This window comes from Sciurus vulgaris (assembly GCF_902686455.1).
Source record: "Sciurus vulgaris genome assembly, chromosome: 4".
NCBI lineage: Eukaryota > Metazoa > Chordata > Mammalia > Rodentia > Sciuridae > Sciurus > Sciurus vulgaris.
The window spans coordinates 138,226,203-138,247,330 of NC_136464.1; the positions used below are offsets into that span (position 1 = coordinate 138,226,203).

Here is a 21,128-nt window from a genome sequence, read left to right on the forward strand (position 1 = left end):
AAGAAGTGGATAAAAGAGAAATGTCTTTAATTTGCTGAGTGTCCTCAATTGCTCTTCCAGTGCAGTCACCCTGAATCATGGGCTTCCTGACCATGCTAATGTTCCTCGAACTCTCCCTCTCCAAGCTTCCCTTTGTGCCATCTTGAGGGTTGCCCTGCGCACTCTATAAAAAGACTCCTGAAAAGTGTCCCTCAGTCTGCTGAGGAACAATGAAAACCTCTTAGGGAAGTCCATAGCTTACAGGAAGCTGGAAGAGAACCGTGTGTCATGTGTCACAGAAACCATCTTATAAACTCCACTTTACATGTATTGGGTTTCCTTAAAATAGGTTTATATTGGTCACCTCTAAGGTCACATCCACATGGGCAAGTCAGCAGCCTTTGGACAAAAGGAATCTCATTACCCAGGGTCCCAGCTGGGATGAAGGGACAGGGACCACAGGAGGCAGCAAGTCAGATCTCTTGCCATGGTCCTTGGTCAAACAGGGTCACCAAGCATTTGAATTTCAGGGAAGAAGTGCTTACTTTTGTCGGTATATCCTAGCTAGCTTTTATGATAGCAAACTGTCCCTGAGGTAAGAGGAACAGCTTGATGATATGATCCCCAACCATGGACAGCACCTCCTCCCCTCTGGCTGGTACAAGGGGTCCCATTCCAAGACCCTAAAGAACACAGAAGTCCATTTTCAAGACTTCCCTAACAAAGGATCTAATTCACAACCTCCTGGGAGTGTTGTCCTAATGCCACCTGGACCCATTCCCACTCTTCAGAGTGGAGATCTGGAAATGCAGAGGGGTTCCAGAAGAAAGAAATATATGAAAGATCCAAATAGCAGGTACTTTCCTGGCTTCAACCAGAAGAAGAACAAAGAAGAAAGTCATGATATGAAGGACATGCTCAGTCCAATGGCCCGCTTCAATCAAACCCTAAAAACTCTTCAGTCAATGGGTGACAAACACAAATGTTCAGCATCACCTCCGAAGGCCTCAGGAGTGCCCAGCATTTTGGTGATCTGGACTCTCTGGGCACCATCAGAACCTTCTGGGATGATCACAAAGATAAATACACACCTGACATTTATTTATTTGTGGATGAACCAGTCTTCCACTGCCTGCATAATCTTTTCTGAGGCACCTTCATATTTTTTACTGAAAACTCACATGACCTGTGCTAGTGTCTACTGCCATTAACCAATGGTTTGGTGAAAATACAGAGTACAAATCTGTCCAAGATCAGCTGGGATTTCACATCTTCCATCTCCTTCAGTCTGGTCTTACTCTGGCTGAGACGGTTGCAATGGAGGCAGTCCCAGTTGCCTGTTGCCATGGATAATTAGCCATTGGCTGTTTATTTACATAACTTCTATTTGCCTAGAGGTTCATAGGCTTATTTATTCCAATAAGCTGACAGTGTACACCTGTATAAATGGAAAGAGAAAATGCATGACTTTTTTACTAAAACAGACAGGATTTTTATTAATAAATGTACATGTGACAGTGCAAGATTATCATCAATATTGGACTTCGTGTTTTAGAACTGTCTTCAATTTAGAAAATAATAAAAGCTTATTAATTTGAAACTCTAAGGACCAGAAAAACTTCAGCAGCTTAACTCACTTTAGAGTATCTCATCTTTTCGCCCAAGGAAGATTGGGGCATCAGGCAGCTGAAGAAAAGCAGTTGCCTCCAATCAAGCATGATTTTGAATAACCAATATTGATTTAATGAGGTTTTGCTCTATATCAGCATTTCAGCCAGCACTATTATAGCTGCACAACCTTCCAAGGTCAAGCCCAGAGGTTTACCCCTTACCTGAGGTGGAAAATAATGAAATCCATTTTCCCCTAGGGAAAAAATACCTATAAATCACATTTTCCACACCTCACGTGGCTGCCTCAAATGGCCCCACTCCACAACAAGTCTATCTGTCACTCCTTCAGCTGCCTCAAGGAGACTCCATCAGGCTCTGGGGAGAGAGGGAGCAGGAAGAAAATGACAACTTGGGCATCAGACTGACAGTCTGAGCATGGGTTGTGCTGCAGCAAGGCTGGGAGTTTAGGGAAAGACTCTCAGTATTTCAGGGTTGTTCTTTCCTCCCCTAAATAAAATAAGTATGAAGCATGAGAATCAGTCAGCCTAAAAATGGGAGCAGACTCAGAATACAAAGGTTATCAGCTAAATGACTTCTCCACACTGCTGTTTGTTTTCAGAAAACCAGGACTATCCCTTGCAAGCCTACCATTTTGAATTTCTGGTATTTCCCCACTATTATGATTAGAGCAGCTATGTAACAGATCACCAATTGGTGATCTTATCACAGGTTATAAATCATCCATGGAATTCAAGGTCATTATTAGACTTGAATTCACACATCTTCTTTATGGAATTATAGGTAAGCATGTTCCTGGGACTTGATATGCAAATGAGGGTGCCCTAAGACAAGAAGGGGGAGATTATGTGTTATTGCCAAACTCCTACCACAGTGGATGCAGATCCTATCTGAGGCATACAGGAAATAAGAGCCTTGGTCCAGGGAAGAGTAAATAGGCAGAGCTAATGCTTTGTGTTATTGTAGGATTACATAAGTTGCTTGGAGATTACAACTCTGGAAAGCTGTTCTTTGACAGTTGTGCAACAGCCTACTGGCCACTAGAGGGCACAGCAGGGACCAAGCCGGGAGCTGCCCTCTATGTGTAGAGCTGAAACACAAAGGGAGCTGGTCAGGGGGTTGGCATGAAGAGGAGCAACTCAAGGACAGCTGTTAATAGGGTCTGTGCAAAGCTTGATGCCTGGGCACTCACATCTTGGGTGAATGTGGAGGAAAGTCAGCAAATCTCTGCCAGGGAATGACTAGGTTTGAAGGCCCAGAAAGCAGGGTGGAGGTCCAGTCAGCTAAAAAGGCCTGTCTTAAGATTACTGATGAAGGGATTGATGTTGCGGCTTCAAGAAAATGAAGATGAGGTGGCACATACCTACAATTCCAGCTACTCAGGAGGCTGAGGAAGGAGGATTGCAAATTTGAGGCCAGCCTCGGCAATTTATAAAACCCCTTTCTCAAAATAAAATGTAAAAAGATCTGGGTATGTAGCTCAGTGGCAGAACACCTGCAAAGCATGCACAAGACTCTAGGTTCAATCCCTAGTACTGGAGGAAAGGAAGTAAGAAAGGAACTTCCTCTCTTTTTCAAGTATATTGCTGAAGATATTATCATATACAATTGTGTGTGCAATTTTTTAAATTTCTTAACTGCTCTGCTTTTATCTCATAGCTTACATGGATGGATAGCTGTATTAGTGAGCTTTTCATCATAAACTACCTGAGAAAAACAAATTTAAAGGAGGAAAGATTTATTTTGGCTCATGGTTTCAGAGATTTTAGTTCATGGTTGGCTTATTCTATTGCTTTGAGCCTAAGGCAAGGCAGAACATCATGGCAGAAGGGCATGGCAGAGGAAAGCTGCTCAGTTCATGGTAACTTGGAAGCAGAAAGAAAAATAAAAGATACAGGAACAAGATCTTATCCCCCAAAGAACCACTCTCCTCAGCAAGGTCCCACCTCCTACAGCTTCTGCCATCTCCCTATATTCCATTCAGCTGGGGATGCATCGATGGGTCCATCCACTGATGAGGTCAGGGCCCTCATGACCTAACCACTTCCCAAAAGCCCTGTCTCTGAAAATTGCTGCACTGGGGACCAAGACTGCAATATATGAGTCTTTGGGGAACATTTCCTATCCAAACCATAACAGTAGCTTCAAAAAGGACCGTCATTTTGGAACCATAAAACCCCTGGATATGTCTGATACTCCATCTACCAGCCTAATGCTATTTCTTATCCTTATTGTCTCTTTGCCCTTCTCTTCACCAACACCTTTCTTTTCATTCAGCTCATTCTCACCCCAAATCCTTCTACTCATTTAGCACCTATTATGTGCTAGAACTAGAATCACAGCAGGAGATAAAGAAAAAGCACAGGTCCTGGCCTCAGGGAAATTACCATCTAACTCCCCTCCTATACTATACCTGGTTTCATTCAGTGAGGGCAGGGAGGAAAAATGGGTAACAAATTTTGAGAAAATATTTGGGGCTAAATAGTGAAAACTGTTAAATGTCATACCAAGGATTTTAGATTTCATTCCATGGCAATGAAGAGCAATGAAAGATTTTTATGCAGAAGATTTGGGTCCAGACTTGAGCTTCCAAAAGATCTAGAGGCTTTTTCAATAATCAACCTTATTAGTAATGCCATTAGAACATCAAAATGGTATTTTTGCCCAACAGATTGCCAAAGTTGTTTTTATAGACAGTGCTCAGTTTTGGCAAGAATTCCTTAAAATTAACAATCGTATCCCTTAATGACAAGATTGTAATTTGGCAAAATTCTGAGGTTTATTTGGCATATACATCAAACAGAAAATGTTGCATCGCCCTTGACTCAGCAATGGTATTAATCCAAAGGAGAAATGATTGAAGCTTAACTTAATGTGGGTAGTGAGGTAGAGAAGACAACACCAAGAAAGACTCATTCCTGAGAACGATGCCATAAAACCGGATGACCCATTATATCGGGAATGATGGATAAGGGGAAGGAGTTGAATATGACTCTATGGGTTCTAGCCTGCGCAACAAGATCTGTGTAGATGCTTTTAAATTATAACAATGAGACCTTGGTTGAAGGTGGAGAAAGTCAATCTCTGCCAGGGAATGACTAGGTGTGAATACAGAAAGGGAGATGAATTGCAAGAGGACAGTTAGAAGATAACTATTGGACATTTGGGAGCACTGAGTATGTAAGGGAAAATATGGGCAGGACACCCAGATTAAAAATCTAACAAGATATGAAGATCTCTGAAGAGGAGATTTGGAAAGCACCTGCAATATGTAAGAAGATGACTGAGTGGGAATCTGGAAATTCTCTTGTAAAGACCTAAAAGGTGAAAGACAAGTAAAGAAGCTGAAATAGAGGGTGGACCACAGAGTCATGATACTAGCTTAAAGGAGAACAGAAGCGAAGGAATGATTAGCTTTTGTGCAAATTTTATAGTGGCAGTAGCTTGAGAAGATTTTAAAGCTGAATGGGAGCACCCAGTGGAAAGGGAGAGAGGGAAAACTTCTAAGGAAGGAGTAGGTAAGGTTGTCAAGTTTGTCAAACTGTAGAATGCTCAGTTAAATTTGTATTTCAGATAAATTATAAATAATTCCTTAGCATAAGTATGTCCCATGCAAGATTCAGGACATACCTATACTTAAAATCTAGTTCACCGTTTATCTGAAATTCTAATATAACCAAGCGTCCTAGGACCTAGGAAGAAGGACAAATCTGGGAAAGGATGTAAGAAACGTCTGCGCTGAGAAGAGAGAGGAGAGAGCAGGGAAGGTAAAGCTGTTTCAAAGAAGGACATGAAACCAATTTATGGAGCTCAGAAATCTCGCCTCCTACTTTCTCAAAGATGGAAGTCAGGTCGTCTGCAGAAAATGGGCAAGCCAGAGGTCAGTAGGGGCATCTGATGGAGGGTGTAGTCGACAGTATCAACTGAGGAGAAAGAAAAGGGCAACCGGGGGGGACTGCCAATAAGCACTGAGAGACATCAGCTCTGGGAGGCATCCACCTAGGCTGGACAGGAATAAAATGAGGTTCAAGCGAGAACCAGGGCCAAGTTTCGCAGGACCATCTAGGACATGAAGTTCACTTTCATTCTTATCAGAGCATGGGACGCTAAGCCAGGGAGAGGATTTTGTCATTATTGCTGCTGTTTTTAAATATACTCTCATGCTATATGGGGGAAAAAATTAATGGTGAGCAAAAACAGAGTTTGAGCCAGGTAGTGTGACATGCACCTGTAATCCCAGCAGCTCAACAAGCTGAGGCAGGAGGATCTCAAATTCCAAGTCAGCCTCAGCAAAAGCAAGATCCTAAGCACCTCAGTGAGACTCTGTCTCTAAAATATAAAATACAAATAAAATATAAAATAGGGCTGGGGATGTGGCTCAGTGGGCAAATGCCTCTGAGTTCAATCCCTGGTACAAAAAAAAAGAAAAAAAGAAAAAAAAGAGGTTGGAACATCACTAGAGAGATTGGGATGATAGTTCTGGAAACAGAGGAGACAGAATAATCAAGACTTGGCAACTGATTGGAGTGGGGGAAATAATTAGAAAAAGGGAGGTATGGGAGAGGTGTTCAAGGTTATTCCCCAGTTTCTGACATAAACAAATGAACAAATAAAGGACACTGACATAAGGAAAACAAAAAGAGAAAGGAGGTTTAAGCAGAAGGGACACTGAACCCAACTTCCCTCTCCCACTCCTTCGGCACCAGGGGGACACAGAGATGCCTTGAGTCGCGAATGGTACCTATTTATTCTCTGAGTATTTCAGTACAAGCATGTCACATTCGTATCTGACCTCCACAACAATGCTATGGGGAGGATGTTATTATCCCCGTGTGACAGGATAATATTTGCAATTATTCATTGATTTTCTGTTTTGCTCTGGGTAGTTTGCTTTTTTCCCCCTATTCACCACTCCCCATTCAAGCAGCTAGATCAGTCAATACTCATCACATTGGGGGGCAGATGAAACAGGTAGAGAGCAGAGGAAAGGAAAACAAGGAATATTTTGGCTTTCTACTCCAAAAATTTGATGGTCTAAGACTCAGCTAGACCTTGGGCATAGGTTAACTGTTTGCATGGGGTGAAGTTAAAGAAGAGAGCTTTCCCCAGAGACTAGAAAAATTTATTTCTGGTTAGGGATAAGGAACACAAAAAAGAGAGATGACACGAGGGATGTTGCTGGGCCCCAGAGAGGGTGTCCTGTACCTACCTATGCACAGAGCCTCAGGGAGGCACAAGGCCTCCAGAGAGAACTGTGCGGGAGTCAGACAAGGGTACCTCAGTCGTGTAGCAGAGATTTTTATGCCTGAACGTTGCCTGAAGCAGCAAGATTATTGCAGGAGTCTCATGCATGACAGAAAAGTGGAAGACAGAACCAGAAAACCTGACAGGTCCAACTGGATGGTAGCAAAGAGAATACCTCAGAGGTAACCTATCGTTGATGGGTGCCCCAGACCCAGACGGGCCAAAGGATACTGCATTAGATTTTGGTGGACAAATGAGAGCAAGGAGAACTTTGACACTCTAAGAAACAAGGAAGAGTAAGGAGAGTCACTGTGTAATGAAGCTACGGCAATCTCATCAGAAGGGAGTCTTACGATAGACATAAAGTTTGGTTTTCAGAAGATTCTGAAAGTTATATGCTTGTACAGTGAGTTATGAACTCAGACTTGCGTCTACTGCATACATTTTGTAAATGCAAAAGCTGAGGCTTGCAGCATTGTTGAGACTTGCCAAAAAGTTGTTTGAGGTGAAGGGAGATTCAGACCCAGGTCTATTTCATTTCAAAGCCCACTCACTTCCCACATTCCCATGATCCTTTATTCAACGAGGACAGTTTTCACCCATGGTTGGGAAACACTGACTTCCATTTCAGATCAGCCTCACTAAGCAGTAGAGTTGTGAGTGCCAACCACCAGTAGAGTACTTTCAGATCCCAAGAGCTAAGAAACCCTTCAAATTAGAAACTTTCTTTAACTGTCAGTTACTTGAATGTGGTGGCTGTCAGAATCACTAGACCAATGAATGCAGTAAAAACATCGATTTGCATTCTTAAAACCCAAATAATAGCACCCGAAGTCAAACTGAGATTTTTATGCTGCCATTAAAGCAAAGTATCAGCAATTCCTCAGGGAAAGGGGAAACCAAGAGTTCAAAGGACACATTAGCAAGTTTCTCAATTAAATGCCAAACCATAATACAAGTTTGTTCTAGCAGCCTCTTACTTAGTCATTTAATTTTTCTTGAAAAAGAAAAGCAACCCTCAGGGTGAGGAACCTAATGCCTGTCTAAGCAGACGGAGCTAATGCTTTCTCAGAGAGGCTACCAAGCAATATATCTGATTATGTCTATTTCTGAACAGGAAAATTGATCAATTAAGGGAAAAGGAGGCTTGCGGAGCCATGTACTGAAAAACAAAACAAAATTAAAAAAATTAAAAAAAATAAACTGCAGGCGATGCTCCTGCTGAGAGCTAATGAAAGTTCCACATAAGAAGTTAGATTCCAAATTGGAGGCCATGAGAGCTGTATTCACTTCAGCCAAGCCAGAGAAGGTGTCAGGGAAAGAAGGAACAAGAACGACTTTGTAACAAATGTATACAATTGGTGGGTTAGTTCATAGTGAGCCCTGAATCATAGACAGAGTTGCTTTCTGAAAGTGCCAGTTCTCAGAGTGCCCGAAATAATTGACATCTTTTCTGACTTTATGAACCCAGAATAGACCACACAGCACCAAGTGCTTTAAGAATCACAAGGACATGTGTGCAGTAGGCACATAATATATGCTTCCAGATCAGATGACTAATAAACAGTTCCTAAGGAAAATAGGGACTGTTGCCCACCTTCACACGGTGTATCGCAAAACACTCAGTGCTCTAGAAATAAAGGTAGTCTGTATTTTGATGGAACCACATAACGCCAGCCTATCACCTAATGCAAAGGCAGGACTTGTGGTCTATTTTAATCTTCGCTGTTCACCAGCACCTAGTATATAGCAAGCACTCATCACATACTTGATGAGTGAACAAATGTCACAGAGATCTACAATCATCAGACCAGGAGAGCCTCCAAAGGTCGATTACTCTGAACCCCCACCACTAATAAACGGGGGTGAGCTGCCCTACGCGTAGGCCATGCTACGATGATGAATATTAGCGGAGAAAGACAAGTTGTGAAAAGGTTAGTGAGAGATCTGCATGTCTGTCTCTCATGGGAGATCTTTGGGAAAAGATAAAGCCTGCTGTGACAGTGTGAGTAGACTCCTGTCTAGCAAGAGAGGGGACTAGAGAGGAGAGGAATGTGTCGACTGGCCTGCCACTTCAAGGGTGTGTCTTTTACAGGACATCCAAGCTGGCATTATCCAAAGTTCCTCTCCTGGTTGTCCTGAGGGCTTGTAATGAATCGGTAGGAATCAGAGCTCATCTAAAACCACTCTATCCCTGGCCTCAAATAGTCAAATAATTCATTACCTTTCTCCTTCCTCTTGAGTGATTTGCACTCCTGGAAAATATCTAATTTTTCCTTTCCAAACCTGTCATGCATAAGGGACATGACAAAAGTCTGGGTCAAAAGGGACATGGTCAAAAGTCTGACCCTCTGAGTTCTCCTCGAAACAGGTAGAGCTGGCTCCAGCCTTGGCGTGTTCATTCTTATTGTTTTGGAAAGTTAATGTGTCCTAAGCCCCAGAGATGCTGTCCTGAACCCTAAGCTAGTTGTGGTTCCCATCCTTGGGGAACTCACATATCAAGACCTCTGGTTCTGAAAAATGTCAAATTGTTGACCATCTGCTACAAGTGACCACAAATTCCTTTAACATTTCCAATGAAAATTAGCACCAATCACAACCCAGAACACAGCAATTGCAAAGGACACATGTTCACACAAGGGTATTTACCCTCTTAAATCAATTTGTGGGAACAGCCTTCTGAGAGTCAGGGACAGAACTCCTGTGAGTCCCAATGAGGCCTGGACTGAATATGTCACAGTCCACCCTCTGACCTGCCCCCCTCCCTCCCACTGTCTGATTGCGCCTCAACAGTTTGCAACACCATATGGCAAAGGTTGAGGTCAGACAGATAAAAAGGTTTCATTGCACTGAAGAATGGTTAACAAATGTGTGAATGTAAATTCTAACACATTGTAGAACTGTGGCAAACCAGGCTGAAAAGAGACTTTAGTTATGGCAGGAAATCTGTTTTTCAGCTCCACCCTAACCCTTCCAGTTCATTACAGGTATTGTGGAGAGAAAATGGGGTTTTGTGTCCTCTCTTGGCAATCTGCACCCTGCTCTTCAGCCAGATTTCTAATGACTTTTCAATGATGCTTTAAGAGGTTTAGTGCCTGCAAGTTGCAAAGGATTTCAGCTCAGCTCTGCTCACCTCTCGCCTGCATCCACCGAGCTGTGCGCCCACACAATCTTCCATAAGCAAGACCCGCATCAGCACCTTTTGTCAGAGTCTCGCTTCACAGCTTTTTCTCCAGGTCACGATGCCCTCCAAGGTCAGTGGATCAATCTAGCAGCAAGAGAACCCCTTCCAGTGCTCAATGGTTTACACTAGAATTGGATCCATGGCAATTTGTAAACGTCGTTGGTGGCTTAGCCACCCCCACCAGCAAAAAGGAAGCTCCCCCTAACTCTGGGGAAGAATTTGAATGGAAAACCAACTTTTTCCTCTTCAAGCCAACAGTTGTCACTCAAATCAATCACACACAAACGTAGCAGTCCCTATTGAAATTCCCTGAATGCCTCAGCCCTGTCCTTCAAGACCCACAATGTAAAATCCCAGTGAGAGAGCTCTAGGGGAGGCACCGGGGCTTGGGCAGCTGGACTCAAGGCAGAAGAGCTTGGAACACAAAAATGCTCATTCCAAAATCTTTCTTCTTACAATCATTATGGAAAACAGAATGAAGATTCCTCAAGAAATTAAAAATAGATCAGGCAATTCCACTATTGGGTATATATCCAAAGAAAATAAAGTCAATATGTGGAAGAGATACCTGCATTCCTAGGTTCACTGCAGCTTTGTTCACAATAACCAAGATGTGGAGTCAACCTAGGTGTTCATCCACAGATGAGTGAATAAAGAAAATGTAGTGTGCATATACACAATGGAATACTATTCAGCCTTTAAAAAGAAGGAAATTCTATTATTCGCAGAATGTATGAATGAAACTGAAGTACATTATCCTAAGTGAAATAAGTTAGTTACAGAAAGACAATGACTGCATGATTTCACTTATATATGGAAACTAAAAGTCAAACTCCTAGAGGCAGAAAGTAGAATGGTGGTTACCAATAGCTGAGGGGTAGAGGAAATAGGGAGATGTCAGCCAAAACATACAAACTTTCAGTTATAAGATGAACAAGTTCTGGAATGGAACCACCATTTGACCCAGTTATTCCACTCCCCAACACATACACAAAGAACTTAAAATCAGTATACTATAGTAACATAGTCACATAAAGTTTACAGTAGCTCAGTTCACAATAGCTAAGCTATAGAACCAACCCAAGTCGCCCTTCAACAAATGAATGGATTAAGAAAGTGTGGTACAGCTACACAATGGAATATTACTCAGCCATAAAGAAGAATGACATTATGGCATTGGTCAGTAAATGGATGGAACTGGAGACTATCCTGCTAAGTGAAATAAGCCAATTCCCCAAAAAAAAAAAAAAAAAACAAAGGCTAAATGTCCTCTCTGATATGCAGATGCTAACTCACAATAAGTGGGGTGTGTGAGGGAAGAAGAGAAGTTCACTAGACTAGACAAAGGGAATGGGAATAGGAAAGACAGTAGAAGGAATCAGACATAACTTTCTATGTTCATGTATGAATATACAACCAGTGTAACTCCACATCATGTACAACCACAAAAGTGGGAAGTTATACTCCATGTATGTATGACATGTCAAAATACATTCTACTGTCATGTCTAACTAAAACGAGCAAATAAATTTTTTTAAAAAAGATCAACAAGTTCTGGGGATATAATGTGTACTATGTATGGTGACACATGGTGACGATTAATTTGTTGGTAGAAATTATTACAAATGTATATGTATATAAATCATCATGTTGTATATGTTGAATAGTCAATCCTTATATGTCAACTAAATATTTTTAAAATAACAAAAGAAATTTCTTCCTCAACCAGTCATCCACCACTCCTCTCCTTCTATCCCCAATCCTTCACCACTCAGCTAGAATGAGGCAATAGCAGAGTCCTCTCTTGCCTATATGTGCCTCCAATGCATTAGAAAAAAATATCTTTAGAAAGAGTGTCACTCCCCAATTCCCACTGGGCAGCTCACCCTGCTATGGGTTGACAATCAAAGCCCTCTCAGCCCTTGAGCAGGTCCTTTCCTTTAGTGCCTTATCTATAGGAATCCTCTCTTCACTAAGACCTTCTTCTTCATGCCAGACTCTCTGTTCCCTGGGGCCCTGAGAGGAGTCCTAGCTACACAAGGCTGAAATGAAAGCCATAGAGCATCCTCATTAATACTTTTCTTTTCATTAGCACCTCGGACTAATCCAGAGTCACCAGGACCTAGTAGGAAGCCCACCGTCCATGTTGTATTCCATGAAATGTCTGAAAAAGGCATTTTTCTACCCAAAAATAGGAACCATAAAAATTGCTACCTTTTCTGTTTTTCTCTTCTAGAAATGACATTTTGTACCTGTCATTTTTCCTCAGAGCATGCATATCCTAACACCTACCAGAAATGGCTCTCGGTGCCCCTGGGGGTTGCTACATGACAGTGTATTTACCAATGAATTAAAATAATGGAGTATATGGAGGTCATGGGTAAGTATTTACAGATGCTGGCATTTGCTGCTGTCTAGGGGCACTTGTCTGTTCTTTGGTGAGCTTAATCACCTTTTCACCATTAACTCTGTGTGTGTTCTTACTTAAGACTCTCAGTATATTCAGTTTCCTCTTCCAAAAAGTGAAGAGGTAGGCAAGATGACTTCTAGGTCAAATGCCATTCTAAAACTTTCCCACTCAGTGATTCAAAAGGCCTCCTAAATATCATGCAAATAACACATGTTGCTGTCAATATAAGATATGAAAAAGAATGTATTTGCCATGCCCAGTGTCAAAAATAAAATGGGCACAATCCATTCCACTGGTAAAGGAAAATTCTAAGCCTGATGAAGAAGGATGTGACAATGAGCAGGACTGAGGCCACCAAGGTCAAGATGCCCTTTCCGCCTCCTTTTTATTCTATTACCCAGGGAGCTCTGAGCTCCAGACTAGCCCCAGTAATTACTGGAAGACATTAAGACATTCAGACCTTTTGCTTTCTTACTATTTCACACACACACACACACACACACACACACACACACACACACACACCAAAAAAAAAAAAAAAAAAAGTAGTTGGGTAATAGAAACTGATTGGAACTGATTTATTTTCCTGGGAGACCTCAAGTTCTCTAACTTTATCTGGAAGAAAAAATGGGGTGGGAGGGATCCTAACAACATGGAATCAAAATAGCAGAGTTGAGTCTTCCACCCTGGAACCTTGAGATGAGTTCTTTGAAGACCTACAGCAGAGATGGCTGTTTAGCTGTTTAGGGTAGGCATACCTGACATTCTCAGGATTCCTTGTGAACCTCCCATACAATCAATATAAATTAATCTAGGAAAAAAAAAAAAAAAAAAACTCATAGGTGGCCAGCAACAACATACACAGTTAAACATGTGTGTGGTACTAGTAGGGTTAGAAAGGGGGAACCCAACAAGCAAAGCTGCATCCAGGGTGTAAATTATTTATATAAGAAAGCTGGGGAAATGCTCTTTCTCATCACATTAATAATATTTAAATAGACATGGAAACTTTTCAGCTCTTCAACAAACGGCTTAGGACCTTACTGCACCCCTCCTGGTTTCTCCCCCACTCACCTCCTCAACCCCCATCAGTGATTGATAGTTGAGGAATGGGCCGAGTGACAATCTTTCTTTGTTTTCTTAGGCTCTTTTTCCTCCTTTCTTCCCTGCAAGGGGAAAAAATAGGCAAAGGACAGTAGGAGGGGGTGACTGTTCTTTCAAATGCAAGCCTCAGAAAGAAAGCTTTCTCAGCAGGGAATGGGGAATTGAAGTGCCAGTCAAGAGCACTTTGGAAATGTTTGCCTTGGACTCCCAGGGGGCTCGACTGATCCCTGCACCTCATTCCCCTCGCGTGCCTTGGCTGAGCCCCAAGGTCTTATCCTATTCTCCTTCCCTGCTTCACACCCCCTGCCCCGCTGCTGCCTTCCAGCCCTTGGCTGCAGGAGGAGGAGAAAGAGGCTGGGCTGCAGGAGGAAGGGGCGAGTTCAGACACTCCATCAGGGGCTGGGCAGGGCAGGGCGGGGCGAGGCGGGGCTTGCTCTGAGGTCTTGGACAAAGGCTTTCAGAGTGCCGTGAACTGGGCACTAGCTGGACTGCCACAGCTCCTGAAGGATGCAGTAATATTATTCCAGTCTGTAATTAAAATACAAGCCTGATATAAAGAGAATATTTCATTTAAGGTTTGATAGAGATGCATTAAGGATTCCTATACATGAATGAATTCATAATGGCCAAATGACATATTTATGCCATGTACTTAGTTATGCCTTAGCTAATGCCATGATTATAATTTATTTGCTGGTAAAACACCATCCCCACTGATGTGCTCTGCTGAGTATACTTCTATCAAATACCTACTCAATAAACAAACAGCGTGACAGAGGAATAGTCAAGCCATTGTGGAGAGCAGCAATGGGTTTCCCTTTCCTGCTGACAAACCCAGAGCTACTGGTGTTCCTCTCCGACCCAGTGACTCTGTGGGAACACCTTTTAGAGAACCAGGCCTCTCCCCTCCCCACAATTCCTAAGAAACCTACCCCAGTCTTATATCACCACACTGCAAGTTTCCTCATCCCTCTGACCCCATGCACCCTTGCAGGAACCTTACTGGTTAAAACAACTACCAGCAGAACTGGCAATCCAGCTACCATTCACTGAGCACCTACCCTGGGTCAGGGACTTAAATGACATCACTTCTGTCTTTTGAAGTAATGCTACAAATATCAGTGGCTCCATTTTGTCAATGAGAAATTTGGATATTGAGAAACTAAGCATCTTGCTCATAGATATGCAGTTAGGCAGCAGCAGAGGCAGAATTTGGAACCCAGGTCTATCCAGGACCACTTTAGAGTACACTCTGATGTCTTGATTTTTGGAGAATAAAAATCATAATAATTGATGTAGAACCTTCGATGCTCTGAGCAACTTTTAAGTGGTGCATATGAAATTACTCATTTAATAAATGAGTCAAGGATTGTTATTGTCGCCATAAAGGGGTTTGAGGAGGTCTCTCCAGGGACAGAGAAGATCTCTACTTGGAACTTCCAGGCTCTGGATCAATATTCTGCTCACCCTGGGGGACATTTATTAAACCATGAATGGGCCTCTCCAAAGAATCTGTAGATTTTTCCAGAATTGAGAATGGGGGCCAAAAGGGGATGGATAGTGCAAAGAGAGGTAGGTGTCCACAGACATTGTAAAAAGCATGTCCAAGATATGTGGAAGGAATGATCCTAGAGCCTTCTTGGAATTTCTGCACACATGAACTTTTATTTCATCCCTGTACTTTTACCTGCTATCCAGAGTTGGGTCAGACTTCTCAGGTTAAGGGCACAGCCTTCTACAAGACTGCCCCTTTTTCAGACCAGCTGCAGGTTCAGGGGTTCCTGGGTTAACCTCACTGCTGGCCAGTGAGCTACAAATGTGAAGATTCCCACTCTCTCTCCAGGTTCTGTAGTTTGTTAGAATAACTCACAGAACTCAGGAAAGCACTTCACCTATGTAGTTTTATTATAGCAAAAAGATGACAATTGGAATCAAAGGGAGAGACATATGTGAGGTCTGGAGGGTCTCAAACACAAAGTTTTCATTGTCTGCAGGGATTGTCACCTCCACAGTTTGTCACAGCATGGATGCAAGAATACTGCCGACCTGGGAAGCTCATACCTATGGTGCACAGAGATTTTATTTGGGTATCATTACATAGGCATGATTAATTGAATCATGGCCATGTGATAGAACTCAATCTCCATGACCCCTACGTCCCTGCCCCTTCCCAGAGGCTGGGCTGACATTACTGACTCAAAGCCCCATGGTTGGGCTTTCTGGCATAGTCAGTGTTATGGTTTAGATATGAGGTGTTCCCCAAAGCTCATGTAAGAGATAATGCAAGAACAGTCAGAGGTGAAATAATTAGATTGTGAGAATTATAATCTAATCAATGCATAAATCCACTGATAAGGATTAACTGGGTGGTAACTATAGGCACATGGGGTGTGGCTAGAGGAGGTGGGTCACTGGGGGGTATGCCTTAGAGGTTTATATTTTGTCCCTGATTAGTAGAACTCTCTCTGCTTCCTTATTGCCATGTCCTGAGCTGCTTTCCTCCTCCACACGCTTCCACCATGATGTTCTGCCTCATCTGAGTCCAGAGCAATAGAGTCAGCTGTCTATGGACTGAGACCTCTGAAACCATGAGCACCAAATAAATTTTTCCTCCTCTAAAATTGTTCTTGTCTGTTCTTTTAGTCACAGTGGCGAAAAAGCTAAGTAAAACAGCCTATACCCTGAGTCTGCTCATCAGCATAAATGATCTAGGAACCCACCATGAATCATCTTATTGGAATTTACTATCAGGTGTGGTCTGGGACCCATAAGGAATAACAAAGTTATTCCTGTCACTTGGGAAATTCCAAGAGTTTAGAGACTACCTTCTAGTAATCAAGGGCAGAGGTCAGTTGTATTCTTAATTATAGACCTATACTGTGAACTTCAGGGCAACAGATACCTCTCCACAAGTCATGTGGTCACCTACTGGTAACAACCAAGATGAGAGCCACAGTAGATTCAATTTGGGGACTACTAAAGGGTCAATCCAATTTTAGACCATTTTATCTAAATTAAACCATGCAGTAACCCAATCAGTTTCTCAGCTGCTAACTATCAGACAACTAGGAAAATGATTTTTATAGGCTTTGATCAAGTTATTTATGGCACCTTCACTTTGCTGAGTTGTGAATTCCCACAAAACCTTGAGGGATCCCAACCAGTAAACTGTGCCTGTGGAATCTCTCCAACTACTTTGGGGAGGAAATCAGAGGATGAAGAAATATCTGAGGTCAAGTAGTCCAACGTACCCATTTTACAGTTGGAGAAAGCAAGAACAAATGGCAGAGGGACCCTAGTTAGCAAACTATGCAACCCTGGAATTTATTTCTCTGAGTTTCATCTCTAGCATCCATCTTTTTAAAAGTCAATATTCCTTAGAGAGTGAATATCTTAAGAAAATATGTCACATCTTTGATCCTCTGTTTTCTAGTTTTTAAATGAGGATGTTAACTAGGGGTTCAATAAACTTTGATTACCCACACCTGATTTAAGCAGGTAGTTGCAAAACAACATGGAATCTTGGAGTTTGGAGAAATAGAAAATGCACACAGCACTGAAAGGTCTTCATGTTTGGATTTAAGAGATAAATTAAGAAGAAAAAAAAGAAAGAAATCAAAATCCTGGACAGAGCTCGTAATGTCTAGCCTGGATGGCCTCCCAGGTCTCGCTCAGCTCTATGATTCTATCATTCTGTTTTCCTTAGCACATTGTTTGTCAGATTGATTTCCTCTATGACAGTTCTGCTGAGAGAATCAAGGCAGAAGGGTGACTAGCTAGGAGAAAATAAGGGAAAGTTTTGAACTGGGAGATAGACAGTTTTGGCTAGGCAGCTGTAGGAACATGAGTTGCCAAACAAGAAAAGAGGGACAGTAATAGAGGAATGGAAGACTCATTCTCTAAATCTCACAGTTTTTGCCTGGGTCACCCCAATTGAATAACCTACATAAGATAAATCTGGTCCTGAGGACTTCATATTCACAATGAGAACAACAGCCCCTGGAACTGTTCAATGCACGGCTTACACAATGGTGCACAGCAGTCCTGAGTGGCCTGGCCATTCAAAAACAAGTTCTAGAGACCTCTAGAACTCAGAAGAAATGCTCAGCTGCTCCTATGCATAATGCAACTATTAACCCAGTTCTACTTCCTGAACCAACAAGTTTTCTTTGTACTAAACCTCTCTGCCCCAAAGGCATTTCAACTTTTGGACTATTTTAGCAAGAAAAGGTTTAAGAGGAAAGAAAGTCTCACAGCCCTCCCCACACATACACATATGCACATCCTGGGCCAGCTTAGTACTGAGGATGCCCCCCTAAGGATGCTGCCTCCTTCATCCTGAGGGGTCTGGCTCTGGGGATATTGAGGCAATATCATAAGGCAAGGGCTGCCTCCTCCTTAAACCACCCTCAGGCCTCATTTGCATAAGTTCCAGTCTCTTGGCCCACCTTCTGTCCCTACTCTCAGATCTGTCCATCCCTGGAACACTGCGTCCTCAGCAGCCTGAGCCAAGAACCCAAAACTGTTTCTCCCAAGTGGGAGCTGGAAGGAGGGCACCTTGCAAGAAGTCCCATCGTCCTCCCTCTGAGATGGAGCCGGGCTTCCCCCTCCACAGCTGCCAGAGCTCCTGGCTCCTCTCCTTGTTGTGCGGGAGGCCCCCAGGACAGATCCAGCAGGAGCGAATTAATAATTGCTGGCAACAGAGCTCCTGCTGCAACCAGCTCCTCCCCCTTGGGGACTGTTTGCCCTTCTTCAGAGAGTCCTTCTCCACTGCTTTGCAAACTTACTTCTGTGTGAACAAAAAGCTTGGAAGTATTATGTATTCTTAAGAGTCCCCATGTTTTTAGCAAAGCTCATTTTCACCTCATCCTGGTGTCAGAATGCTGGCATTCTTAGCTGGCTCAGCCACCACCTGGGAGTTTAACCTTGAGCAGGTCAGAATCTCTGTGCATCTTGTTTCCTTATCTGTAAATGCATAGGTTTAACAATCTAAGGGGTATGACTATGACCCTTTCAGCTCTCCAGACCCTATTACTGTCAACTGAATTTAAGTCATCCTCCTGCACCTAGGGTCATTGAGCCTGTGTTCTCACAAGCTGTAGCAACTTCTTCACAATTGATCTGATCTGAGGGTAGATGAACCAAGGAATAATCAGCCCCATCTCTGGGTCCCTCCTTCCTCTCCCACTAAGCTGTCTCAATGCCTTCATTTTTACAACCAACCTGGTCACTTCTCTCTGAAGCATGTTGGGGTCCCCAAACATGCCAAGCCTCTGCTCCCCCCAGGGCCTTAAGCATGATAAAGATTATGGTGTACATCCACCCATCTAGCTCCATATATAATCCAAAATATATCTGCATTTTGGAAAGTATCCAAAATATATGCTGAAATGCTAAATTTTGTTTTAAGAAATTCTTACTATAGTTAGAAATGTTCAGCAAGATTGCATCTCTCTCCATCCATATGAAGGGTCTTTCCAATGCAGTGGGGTCTCCTAACCTTGTTTGAAGATGGGCCTCATTGGGACATCCATGTTGATCCCACAGTTCCTGGGAGACGCAGCCACAGTCCCTGAAGCAATGGAAGGCTGTGAGATTCCCGTGAATGCTGGCAGTCAATCCTGCTTTCCCTAACCTTGTATCCCAAAGGGTGGCCTGGGGAACAGCAGCATGGGCAGCACCTGGGAATGTTTTAGAAATGCAGACCTTCTTATCCTACCCAGATCTACTGTAACAGGATCTGCATTTTAAAAGAGATCTCAGGGTGTCTGTGTACACATAAGTGCTGTTTGGAAGGAGTATCTCTTCCTGTTCAGATGCTCTGCCCATTCCTGATGGGTCAGAGGCCCTACCCAGAGTCCCAACTATCCAGCCTTCCCCTGCAGCCTCTGGACCCTGGCAGTTCTGCAGCCACCCAGCCCAGTGCCTGAGTCCTGGCACCTGACAAAACCAGAAAGGAGTAAATTAATCACTGTTGGCATCTTAGCCCCTGCAACCAACCATCTCCTCCTCTTGGGAGGACTATCTGCCCTTCCTCACAGAGTCTGCAACAGCTGACTGCTTGCCTGACTAACATGCTGTTGCCTGCAGCCCCTTGGCCACCATGTCCACAATGCAGGGGACTCTCTGATCCCTCTTCAGGCATGGATTCTGCCTGCCTTCTACTTGATCAGCTGTACACCTACATCCAGGTTCTATGCCCAAGCCAATTTCCCCAGTCCCTGGCAAAGTGTCTCCTTCCTACCAAACCACCAATGGTCTTGGTACTTGGCTGCCAGAGGTTTACTCTGGTAATAGATACTGGATCTAAGGAGGTGCCATCTTTGAATCCCCTGACTGGCACCTAAGAACCAGGAAATCTGGACTATAGCCCCACAGCCTGAGCCAGAAGTCCCAAGACTGAGTGTGTAATGCACTGGACTGATGTGAAATCACCTGTGGGCTAGGGTAGAAGAACACCATTTCACTCACTCACGAGCACGGCTCCCCAGGGGGAGTGCTCAGAGTGCATGCAGAAGCCCAGCTTGCTTGACATGTGGGTCTTCAGACTGTCTGGGAGGGTCAGAAGGCTCAGGAAAGGAAGGAGGCTCCCAATCCTGATGATCTACCTGGGTTTCCTGCCACCACTGTCCCACTTGTGCATATATCCAAACATGGGAACAAGTCTTCCCTAAAGCCACATTATCACAATCAATTACATATTATTGCTTTTAGAGTTCTAGAAGACTTTCTGTGTCTTATGTCCTTGAGTCTTAACAGGATCTTCGAGTCCTTCTAAAGGTGGGCTGAATGGACATGATCTTTCCCCAAATGAAGAGGTCAAGTGGCTTACTCAAGGTCACACCAGTAGTGGTGGAGTTGGTGCTTGGATGGAGGTTTGCCAACCCTGCCCTATTGATCTAGTGCTCCACACAGCCAGATTTCCTGGAAGAGTGGTCTGTTCTTGTGTTAGCCCTCAATTTTCCACCTCTCAATCCCTTCTTAACACACACTGGTCATCTTTCCTTATCTTGCCACAAAAATAGTTACTGATGACCTCTCTTGTGGGTTGACTTGTGTATGTCTAAGAGATGTATTTAAGTCCTAACCCCAGTATTGGTGAGTGTGACCTTATTTCAAAGTAGGTTTTTTGCTGACAGAATCAAGTTAATATGAGGTCATACTGAATTAGGATGGACCCTAGCTGTTGTGACTAGTCCTTATATGAAAAGGCAAATTTGAACACAGACACACAGGCTGATAGGAGAGAGGCCACATGAAGATGGAGAGAGAAATTGGAATCAAGGAACACTAAGGATTGCCAGCAGCCACCAGGAGCTGAAAGAAACATGGGAAGATTCTCCCCCAGAGCCTTCCAAGAGATCACGGCCCTGTCAACACCTTGATTTCAGACTCCTTGCATCAGAATTGTGAGAGAATAAATTTCTGTTGTTTTAAACTACCCGGGGTGTGGTAATTTGTTATGGCAACCCTGGAAAATGAATAGTTTCCATGTTGCTGAATCCCACGGACAATTTCCATTCCTCATGCTATTTGACATCTCAGGAGCATACGGCACTAATATCCCTGCTGTCTCCC

At 43.2% G+C, this 21,128-nt stretch overlaps 1 long non-coding RNA gene across 2 annotated transcripts; it reads right to left on the reverse strand.

Moving 5' to 3' along the window:
* Window positions 1-796: 796 nt before the first annotated feature.
* LOC306659340 lies at window positions 797-19,179 on the reverse strand. 2 transcript variants are annotated; one of them, XR_013763276.1, is made up of 3 exons: window positions 18,971-19,179; window positions 1,881-1,965; window positions 797-1,417 (listed from the first exon to the last, which is right to left on the reverse strand). It is a non-coding gene; the product is annotated as an uncharacterized lncRNA (long non-coding RNA). The 2 variants fall into 2 exon arrangements; XR_013763277.1 differs by lacking the exon at window positions 18,971-19,179 and adding an exon at window positions 13,521-13,872.
* Window positions 19,180-21,128: the final 1,949 nt, after the last annotated feature.